Genomic DNA, 10,499 nt, shown 5'->3' on the forward strand with positions numbered 1-10,499 from the left:
CCTGGAAAAAATATGAGGAGGAGACTGAAGCAATGTGATTATTCCTTTTGTTTTTTGATCATTGAAGAAATCGAAAAACACCTGCTTATTTCAGGCCTAAACAGAGGAATATATAACATCTTTAATAAATAAATTTTCTTTTGGCAGAAGTTTAAGATAAAGATGGACTTTTAAATAGAATTTCAAAATAGACATTTTATATTATTTAAATAGAATTTCAAAATAGACATTTTATATTAAAGTCTATATTAAGGAAACATTCCATAGAGCAAACCTGGAGAGTGAGAGCAGCCTGGTTAAGGTAATGACTGTGTCGAATTCAGTGTAAAATGTCATTAAGTGTCGTGATTCACATTGCTTGGGGTTTGTGAAGTTCGGTGATAAAATCAGGATGGGATTTTTTTTGCATAGTAATTTCACTTCACCTTCCTTAAGTCCTATTCCTTCTGCTTTGTGCATGCAGAAGCATGAAAGCTAGGACTGATTAGGTGGCACTGGCATTGCAAAATCCCCAGAAAAATACTACTGTTAATGAGAATTGTATGCATAACCCCCTGCTTACTGCAGTGACAATTCACTCCTATGATTCTGTCAGACATTGCAAACACCAAATAAACCTGATAGCCCAATAATATATAACTGTTCAAGATGCTTTTTTTTTTTTTTTTCCTTTAAAATGCAATAGCTAAATCCTCAGCTAGATTGAATTCACCTCTTTCCACTGAGTTCAGTGCTGCTAAGCTGATTGACAGTGGTTGGGGAATTTGGCAGTTGTGAGTCAAGCTGCAAAGTGTGCAGAAGTTTTGTCAAATCTATTTGGGACATGGATGGAAATGAATATGGTGTTTCAAATGTTAAAAAGCAGCGCTGCTTAGAAAAACTCCCAACAACTCAAATCCCTGCTTGAAAATCCTAAACTACCACTGCATATGTTGCAGTAATTTGCTCAGCCATGCAGTGTGTTGTACTCGGTGAATGAAGAAAGCTTCTCGTGAGAATGTTTAAAATGTCACTGAGGTTCAGGCTGGATCAGGCTGCAGGTGGCTCTACAAAGGCTTTGCTGAGGGGATGTGTTTATACAGTTGCTGCTGATGGATGGTATTGATAGGCCAGGCGACTCATAAAACAAGTGACTTCACTTTCATCTTTGTGCTTGCTGTTCCTTCAGTAGATAGAAAAGTGGTTTTAATTATTCAGATAATCTATTTTAATTTTTTTTTTTTTTACTCTTATCCACCCACTCTCTTACAACCAAGTAATGTTCTCATCTTCTCATTGTAGAAAGCTTGCAAAGGGGGCAAGAGTGGGCAGATAGATAAGAAGGTTTTGAGAATTAAACGCTGGTGCTGCCTCACTGGTTAGGTTAGCAGAAGTCAAAATATGCTGAAATTCCCACCCTTTGAGGTTCCCTGAGTCACCTTCAGGATGACAGAGCACTTGACAGCAGCTGAGATTTGGGTATTGGCACAGTTTCTCTGGTGTTCATTCACATATCTCAAGGGTTGTACAGCACTCACCTCCTGCATCAGTCCTTGCACCCCCTGCATGGGCACAGATATGTGCTCCCAACACTGCAGTGTTACAGGATGCACTGCTTTCCACCAGAGAATATCTTTTTCTCCCATGACAAATTTTTCAGCTTTCATATAGCTTGGGAGTTGTGAAAAGAGCTTGAGGTATTTTAGTGTTTCTGGGTTTTGCAGTTTGCTCATCCTTAGAACAGAGAGATGTGATCCATATTGTAATGGGAATTTTGATGATCTTAATTACAATTGTCCATTTTTAATGTATTTACAGCTGGTGAGGAGAAAGTGATATCACATGCTAATCAGAAGACAGTGCAAGAGTTGAGAAAACTAGAAGGAAAATTCCTGATTTTGGGAACAAAATATTCTTTGGCTGATTTACAGTTGCCAGCTTTAGCTAACATGTAAGCTAGTGAGTAGATGCATGCTGTCATCAGGTTCTGTATGCTCTACTCATCATCTTCCCAGACAGACTTACCAAGGAGTACTGCATGGGCTGCCTGCTAATTCTGTCACACCATGGGCTTCAGTCAGGCTTTCTGATGAAACAGACCTTGAAATTTGAGGTTTGAAAAGGGTTTATACTTTGTGCATGCTTCCCTGGAGCTGCTGTTTCAAAAATTTTGCCCTTGGTGCTGTGAATTACTCTACAGTTGTATTTTTTAAATGCTCACTTTTAACAAGCATATGTAAAAATTATGAAATCTGCAAAATATTTGGTGCTTTCTAGCTTCATGACAAAAGAAAAAATGCATGAAGTAAAGAAATGAGTTATGTAAGAGCAGAGTTTCTAGGTGGACTGGTTGACAGCTCCAAGGAAAAGGAGCAGGTACAGAAAGGGCATTGCTCCTGTCCCTGGAATGGCCTCTCACCAAGCTCTAAAGCAGTAACAGTCTCAGCTACAGTAAATAAAAATGCACAGGTGTGTTCTCATTTCTATATATATGGCACAACAGTAAAATGAGACAGGAAAGTTCCTTAGTCAACTCATGGAAGTGATTGTTTAGACAAAGCTGTAGGAAGTGTGACTTTTCTGTGGTTTTTCTTTTTTTCTTTTTAAGATACTCTTCAAGCTAATTTTAACTCTAAACCAGCTGTGATTATTTTCTTTTTAAATCAAGTTGAGCTTTAAGGAGAAGGGGGGCAGGGAAACAAGAACCAAAAAGCTGTAAGGTAGGAGCCCTCCTTCCTGTGCATGGAGTCTGCTGGAAAGCACAATAGCAGAGTCCAAAAATAAGAGAACAGCTTTGCAAGACCTTATTTTATGCCTCCTTCATATTTAGTATCCAATCCTAAATGTACAGTACTGATTTAGGGTCCTGTATATTCTTTATGCTTCTTTGATGCCCCTGTCACTTCAGACTCTCAAAAGTAATAATTTGTGAGTGAGAGAAAAAAAGTTGATCTTCTAACAGAGGATGCATATTCTCCATCCCCAGTAAAACAACCCAGGAACCCATGTAAATGAAGCATAAGGTTTGTAATGAATAGGGCTGATGGTGATGATGTGTTCAAGTGCATCTCCCAGAGTTCATTAAGTTAATGCAATATACAATGGCAAGAATGATACCTAGGATCACTCCAATTAAAATTATAGTTTTGTGTTTTTCTGTGATGCAAGTTAGTGGTGTGAAAACATGAAACACACCTCATAAATGCCACCCAGCTGCAAAAGTGACAGAGTGAGTCTGCTGGCTTTTCCTAGTGGCAGTGAGAATAATAGGAATGGCTGCAACTGGCTTTTGTTATTGCTGGAAGCTCTGGCAGCTCACCAAGCATGGTAAGACCAAGGCAGTCAGACTGTGATTGCTCAACAAGTGATTAAAATGGGAAAAATACAATAGGGAAAATGTGGAAAAACACACTCTTAAATGGAAATGAAAATAAAGTAAATATCACTGTAAGTATGTGGTATGTGGATACCACTAAGAGAAGGCTGTAACAAGTGAGGATAGCACACCATCCTGCTCAAAAGAAGTATAGGATTAAAGCTTTGCTCTGTTTTGAGCTCTCTGCTTATTAATAAAGAGTGGATGGTAACTGAGGAGATAAAGAGTGTGTATTGTGAGATACCACAGAGCACGGCATGTGTGATGTTCCTTCTGAAGCCATAATAACCATTTGATTTCTGACCCTGAGGTGAATTTTGTGTACTCATATGCATGAAGGAGGTGAAAGGATATGCAGTGAGCTGTGCTCTCCTTTCCAAACTCTGTTTTTAGAAGTGATATAATTGAGGCATAAATAAAATAACAAAGAAGGCTTTTGTAGACATGTATTATTATTTCAAACTACCAACAGTTGTCTTTGCACATTCTGGTATTTTAGAGTCCTGAATTTTAAATGGCACAGCTCTTCTTTACTATCTCCTGTAAAAAAACACTCAATAGGGAATGCATCTTAAAGGAAACTTCCAGAAAACAGGTCTGTATAGCCAACAGTCCTAGGAACTCTGAGTTCTTGGTCATCCCCTATTTGTTCTGTGACATCTCGGAAAATAAAGAGTACAGCCCTAAAATTGCCACTAGGTGAGACCATTTCCTTTCCCCAGAATTAGGCATGGTATTGATTGAATTGTCTGTCATTATATGGGATGCCACATATGGGATGCCATCCATTATATGGATGCTGCTTTCCATTCAAAGGAGTGGGAAACCTATGGATAAATCTGCTCCTGCAGCGTGGGGTACGGACACTGTGAGCAGTTGTCACAGGCTCTCTGTAATTATGCAAGTATTCTACTAATATTATAAAACCAGGTGGCCCTGTTTCCCTTTCTTTCTCTGGATAGTGTTTCTGTAGGTGTCAGGAGCACTGAGGTTGTCTTCTGCTGTTTGTTCAGTGCTGCAGGACTGTCCTGTGTTGTGAGCTGTCCAAGCCCATGGTGACCTGTCAGTGTGCACCCACACCTTCCTTCTGTCAGACCTTTCAGACACTGTTTGCTGTTAAAAAGGTGCAGCTGGCTTTGTTCTCCTCAGCAAAAGCTTTTTGCCAGCTTCTAGGGGCTGATATGTGATGTGAGACCAAGAGGTATCAGTGCATCCTTTCTGCATCTGAAGCATCTCTGTACTGAAAGGAGCAGGAGGGAAGCTGGATGGTATGATGCAATGCCAACTCTTTCAAAATTAGACACAGAGTGCAGTTCTGGAGAGCCGCCTTAGAATCAAACTGGTAGTTTGTTCTTAGAATTGGTTCAGAAAATTACATTTTACCACATAATGTTATTGCCTTTCTCATTATATTATCCTTCTCAGGATCACAGTCTATAATAAGTAATGGAATTTATGAATACTAAGATATTGAAATTTCCTAAAGATTCTTAATAATAATGGCTGATATTTCATTTTTTTCCCAAGCAAAACCCAAGCCTCAGTGCCATTTTACAATCTAATACTTTAGGTTTTGTCCACTACTCTTGGTTTTTGTTTTGGGAAGCCTTTATTTGAACAAGGAACTGAGTGGATCTCTTGGTACCATAGAAGGTATCAAATCTCACCCTGAGAGGTTGGTATTTATTCTGAAGTGGTCTAAATATTGTTTCTAAAACAGTCTACAATATCTTTTTTTTTTTCCCTGTATTTCTTAATAAAGTAAACAGGATGAGGATCTGTTCTTCAATTAACTTTTTGCTGTCAGACTAAAATTTAAAGTAAGTTTAGATTCAACACAAAGCCTACTAATTAATACCTGCTATTTTAACTTAAATTTGGTCTAAATCACAGTGACTTTTATGCTTTAAAGACTCCCTTCTTGCTGCCTGAGAGGTGATTCCTTTGCTCCTTTCCTGATCAAAAATGCTGAGCCGGTTTTGTAATTACCTTTATTTCTGCTGTTTGCAGGATCCTCACTGCAGAAAGTTGATCCATTGTGCTTTGGGAGCACCAGCAGCCATGAGCATTTAACCCTCCCTCGGTGGACTGGCCATGGGAGATGAACTGGGAAAGGTTTGTGGAAGCCACTCTTGTACAGACCTGTTAGTTTGTGCAACCTGCAGTTGTATTCTCTCTCAAGTAAACAGTGGGGGAATACCTTCCTGCTGTGCAGAGCCCAGGACTGTTAAATGTCCTTTTTCATCTCCTCCTGAAGGTGAGTCCCTTGCTTTCTTTGTGCATTCACTCAGTAACAGATTTACGGCACTTTACAGATTAATGTGCACATTTCAGAGCATGTAAATGGATCTAAATGAAGTTGCAGATAAAAACATGCATATCCCATGCTTTGAATGTCCTGGAAAGGACTTCTGAAACAGCAAACTATGCAGAACATATTTTTCTGCGTTTATTTCTTACATTGTTGTAAAGACAGGAAATTTGAGAGCTGGGTGAATATGACAATAGCAGAACATAATTTTAAATTGATAAATGAGAAGAACAAACCACGGTAACATAATGCCCCCTATGGTTTGTAAGGCAGTATGTACGACAGCTTTAAGGGCAATGCTTTCCTACATACCTTGTCTTAGGAGAATCAGAATTACATGTTATACTCCTCAGCTAGAGAGGAAAAAAATACCTGGTAGGCTTTTATTAATAAATAGGGCAGATACTGTTAATTTAGATGCTTTAAATCTTCTCCTCCTTTTTGGAGATTGAAAGCAATTGGGGTCAGAAGTGGTTTTGAGCAATGCAGAAGCAGCTGAGTTCGTGCACTCTCCGCAGCCCGGTCAGGGTGGGGAGGGATCCGGGAGAGGCGGGACCGGCCCGGGAGGGGAGCGCGCTGTAGTTGAGGCAGCGGCCGCTTGATGGCAACATCATCCCGCACATGGGACCGGGACAGCGCTGGGGACACTGATGGGGACCGGGGACAGCGCCGGGGACAGTGATGGGGACCGGGGACAGCGCCGGGTACAGTGATGGGGACCGGAGACAGTGATAGGGACAGTGCCGGGGACCGGGGACAGTGCCGCGATCAGGGACACTGCCGGGGACACTGATGGGGACACGGGCACGGGCGGGCTCGGCCACTGCGCAGCTCCTGCACAAGAGGCTCTCCTCCTCTGGCCGCGATGTTCGCTCAGGAATTCATTCCCTCGCTGGAGATTCCCTTTAACTTTTAGCTTGTAGGGTCCTTCAGGAGGCCTTTGCAGCAGCCGTGGCAGGGCAGGTTTGCAGAGTGGGGAGCCACCCCGGCAGTAAATCATGCAGGGAATAACGTGTAAATAATGTCAAGGCATTTTGCTGATAAATTAGTGCTCGTTTTTGATCCTGTTACACCACGTCCCATTTAAAGACAAGCTTTCCCTCTCGTGTCTCCGTCTCTTTGTGGTCTCGGTGCATCAGGCAGAGCCAGGAGAGGGGCAGAGCTGCCCACTCAAACACTGCCCTGCTGTCCTGTCCTGCACCTGCAGGACATCCCCAGGGAGCCCAGGGAGGGTGGCGAAGAGATCCAAGACCTAAACTGGATTAAATGAATTATGCCCACCTTTGAACTGTGGATTGGGACACCCCAGGGCTGGTTCTTTTTCAGTTCCCACAGAGCTCACAAATTCACTTTTAAGCCTTCCAGTGAAAAAAAAAAAAAAAAAAAGGCTGATCCTTGTATGATGTGATGCCTTGGGTTTTAGCTTTTATATTTTTCAGAATCACTAGTGTCTAACTCTGAAACTTCCTATTAGGTGTTGGTAAGTTCTCTTCACCGGGTAGTAAGACAAAACATTCATTTTCTAGCTAGAGAATCAAGAACAACCAGAACCCAAAAAGCAGAAACAACTGAAAGGGAGCAAGCCAGGGGGCTGAGACTTCATAGCCTGGGGCTGTGGTTGGATAATTGCCCCAAATAAGTAGATGAACCAAAACATAAAAGTGTAAAAACTCGTGACTAGGATCCATCTTGGATTTGATTTGGGTGTAGCCCAGCCAGGCTGTGGCACTGCCCAAGGTGTATCCTTTCAGTAAATACCTATTTTATCTCTTTTGCTCTGTCTAGTCTCTGTTCCAGGTCAGCCTTTCCAGGCATCAGGTGGAGAACTCAGGGGAGACCCAGAGGTGCCTATCAGTGCACACATTGAATGAGAAAAAAATCCCTGAGGGTTGTGGCAGGGAGTCCTGGAGCAATGTGTGCAAGTTAAACATTGGAGCAAGTTGGCTTTGTGTCGTGTGATGGAGGAGATGTCTCCCAGGCCCAATGCTTGAAGATTGTGTCTTGGATTGTTTTGTGTTTCCAGACTTAATAACCTTGGTTATGCATTTCTAATTCAGTAATTACTGAAAAAGTCATGGTTATCGTATATTTATGTCTTTGCTACCTGGGGGCTGGGAGGGAGGGCAAAGTACAGGGACAGAGAGGGAGTCACTCACCAGCAATAACTGTTGCATGTTGTTAGAACATAATGAAAATTACTTTGGTCTTCTGCTTTTGAGATGGACTCCTGCTAGTAAACTGTAGGCAGACTGATTAAACAGTAAGTACAATTAGAACTCTGAAAAACCCCAGACATTTCATTTCACTGACAGTTTATGATAATACTATGATAATACATAATAATATAATATAGTAATTATTATGATAATAATTCTCTTGCTACCTTCCAGGTGCAGCCAAGTTCATACCTGGAGCAGGAAATGCCTCTTATTCACTCCTTCTGCAACAGTCATTTATGTGTTGGACTGGGACTGAAAATACATTTCACAGCTAAAATTGCCACAGCTAAGATTGTACAAATGGCTATTTATTATTTCAGCTACTGGTCCATGGGCATAGATACAGTTAAAGTTTAAAATCCATGAAAAGACATATTCACAGGGTTTGTAAAAAATGAGAGAGTTTTCCTCTCCTTAATGACAGGGATCTCAAATGAGTTGTGCTGTCAATGGGAGAGCAAGAGGTTATATAGTTTTCCATAATCTATAAAGCTTCTTCAGAATCATGTCATTAACTTTGCTGTGGTAGAGCACAGCAGAGCTAATAATGCAATTATGGTTCATGTAGTTAAACTATGCTATTGATATTTTTTTTTCCCAGGAGGCCTTCATTTCTGGCAATTCTAATCATCTTCATTGTACAGCTGTATGGATTCCATGTTTCACTCTGAGGGAAATAAAATTGCAAATAAATACCATCTTCCCTAATGTCTCTGTAAATGCCAGATTTAGTAACCATTAATCAAATGTTGGAGTCCATAAAATGTAATGTATAGTTCTGTATATATAGATACATATATATATATATGTATCTATCTATATATATATATATATCTGCACACACACACACATATATATATATTTATGCCACATTCACATGCCAGCCACCAGAACAAACTATTATGCTGGAATATAAAAGAGTAGAATTCCCTCTGATTTTTCTTTTTTTTTCATTTCTTGCTGCTACAATTAATACATTTTCTGGTTTTGGCATGCTAAGTCTCTCCCTGCCCTTCTACTGTATTCAGACTGTAAGTATTAGAGTAAAATAGTATAATTACCACATAAAAAAGGTATGTGCATGTTTGCAGGAGGGGGATTCTTCTTTTAGCTTCCCATTCTTTTGAACAAATCTGGAACTTGGAGTTCTGTATCTAGTTCTGTAATACCTGATACACAGTCACTATGAGAGCTAGCAAGGAAAGTTTCTCCAAACTTCTGTATTTTTCTGAGCAAACTACCAAACACATTACAAAGGCACACAATAAAGTGATGATAAGGCATGTTAATCACTTTGCTGACAATCATCCTTCTTTAACATGCCTGGACATAAACAGTAGGAAATAAAAACAGACAATTATTGTTATTAGGTGCCTGAAGAAAAAACAAAGATATGAGAAGGACATGCTAATTAGGCTTTCTTGATGGGCCACATGGAGATGAAAAGGAAATGAAAATAAAAATAAAACAAACAAAGCTGAAGTATTTGATGGCCTTGCAAGAAGTTGTCTATGACAATGAACTGCCCATGGTCTTAAAGTCTTTAGAGACAATATCTGAGACAACATCTGTCATTTTCCTGCACACATCAGAGGCAGGGTAGCACCAGGGTGTCACTCTGAGATCTCGTGGGATATACAACAGAACTGATCAGCTGAGATGGGGAGACAGCAGGACCAGCTTCCTGCCAGAGCATCTTGTTATGGGAATTGAGCAGCTCCTGTCTGTGACTGCTGGAGGACAGAGAACTGTGCAGCAGTGTTAGGCAGATGTGTTAGGGAAGTTCACATGGCTTTTCGAGTACAACACATATTTTTATGTTGTTCAACTCTTTCTACAAACTCTATTCTTGCTAATTGTCCTTCTGTTACACAGTAACTGCTTTGGCTTCTGTACTTCAGTAAAGCATTGAAAATATTCAACCTGGGAGTTTGAAATATCTAAGCAAAATGCTGTCAAGTCATACTAATTAGAAAAATCGTGCACACACAACCTCCTAGTGTTCCCTTTTGCTCTCATTTGTTTTACAGATGGTGCTAGGTCAAAGAAGCAGCCTGTCAATGCAGGACAAGCAGTTGGAAAGTTCTGAGCATCTCTACATTTTCATGTATACACAAGTTTTTTCCTTAGATTTATTTTTTTTGCTTACCCAAGCCATTGGTGATTTGCTAACATTTTCCTCTTCTGTTTTACTTTATATAACAGGAAATCTGCAAATTGCTTTGCAGGAATCAAAAGTACAGATTTGTTGCTTTTGGGATCAAAAGCAAATGGAAAAACTTCTTGTGGTTTTGGCTGTTCTTTATTTTTTTCTTTGCCAGTAATTGACCTGTGATACAGGAAGAGAGGAATACGAAGCAAACCTGGGAAAAAAGAATCAGGTTCCTAGATCTGCTTTAAGCAGACTAATGCATGAACATGTCTAAAAAAATGAGTGATTGTACCAGTAGTAAAGTGGCTGCTTGGTGACCACTGAATGGTCCAGGAAAACAGAGGCACAAAACACTTACTGTATTGCTTGGTGTTCCAGATAAGTTCTTAGGATTTTATTTGACCCAGTTGGGATGCTAATGGATAACTGTTATTATATTTTTTCTGGAAAATCCACAGTAGA

The 10,499-nt window shown here is 40.3% G+C and overlaps 1 long non-coding RNA gene across 1 annotated transcript; it reads left to right on the plus strand.

Annotated features, from left to right (window-relative positions):
• The first annotated feature begins 5,471 nt into the window (after positions 1-5,471).
• LOC306806348 lies at positions 5,472-8,583 on the plus strand. Its single transcript, XR_013775454.1, has 3 exons — positions 5,472-5,612; positions 8,057-8,179; positions 8,490-8,583. It is a non-coding gene; the product is annotated as an uncharacterized lncRNA (long non-coding RNA).
• The last annotated feature ends 1,916 nt before the right edge of the window (positions 8,584-10,499 follow it).

Source organism: Erithacus rubecula (assembly GCF_903797595.1).
Source record: "Erithacus rubecula genome assembly, chromosome: 11".
NCBI lineage: Eukaryota > Metazoa > Chordata > Aves > Passeriformes > Muscicapidae > Erithacus > Erithacus rubecula.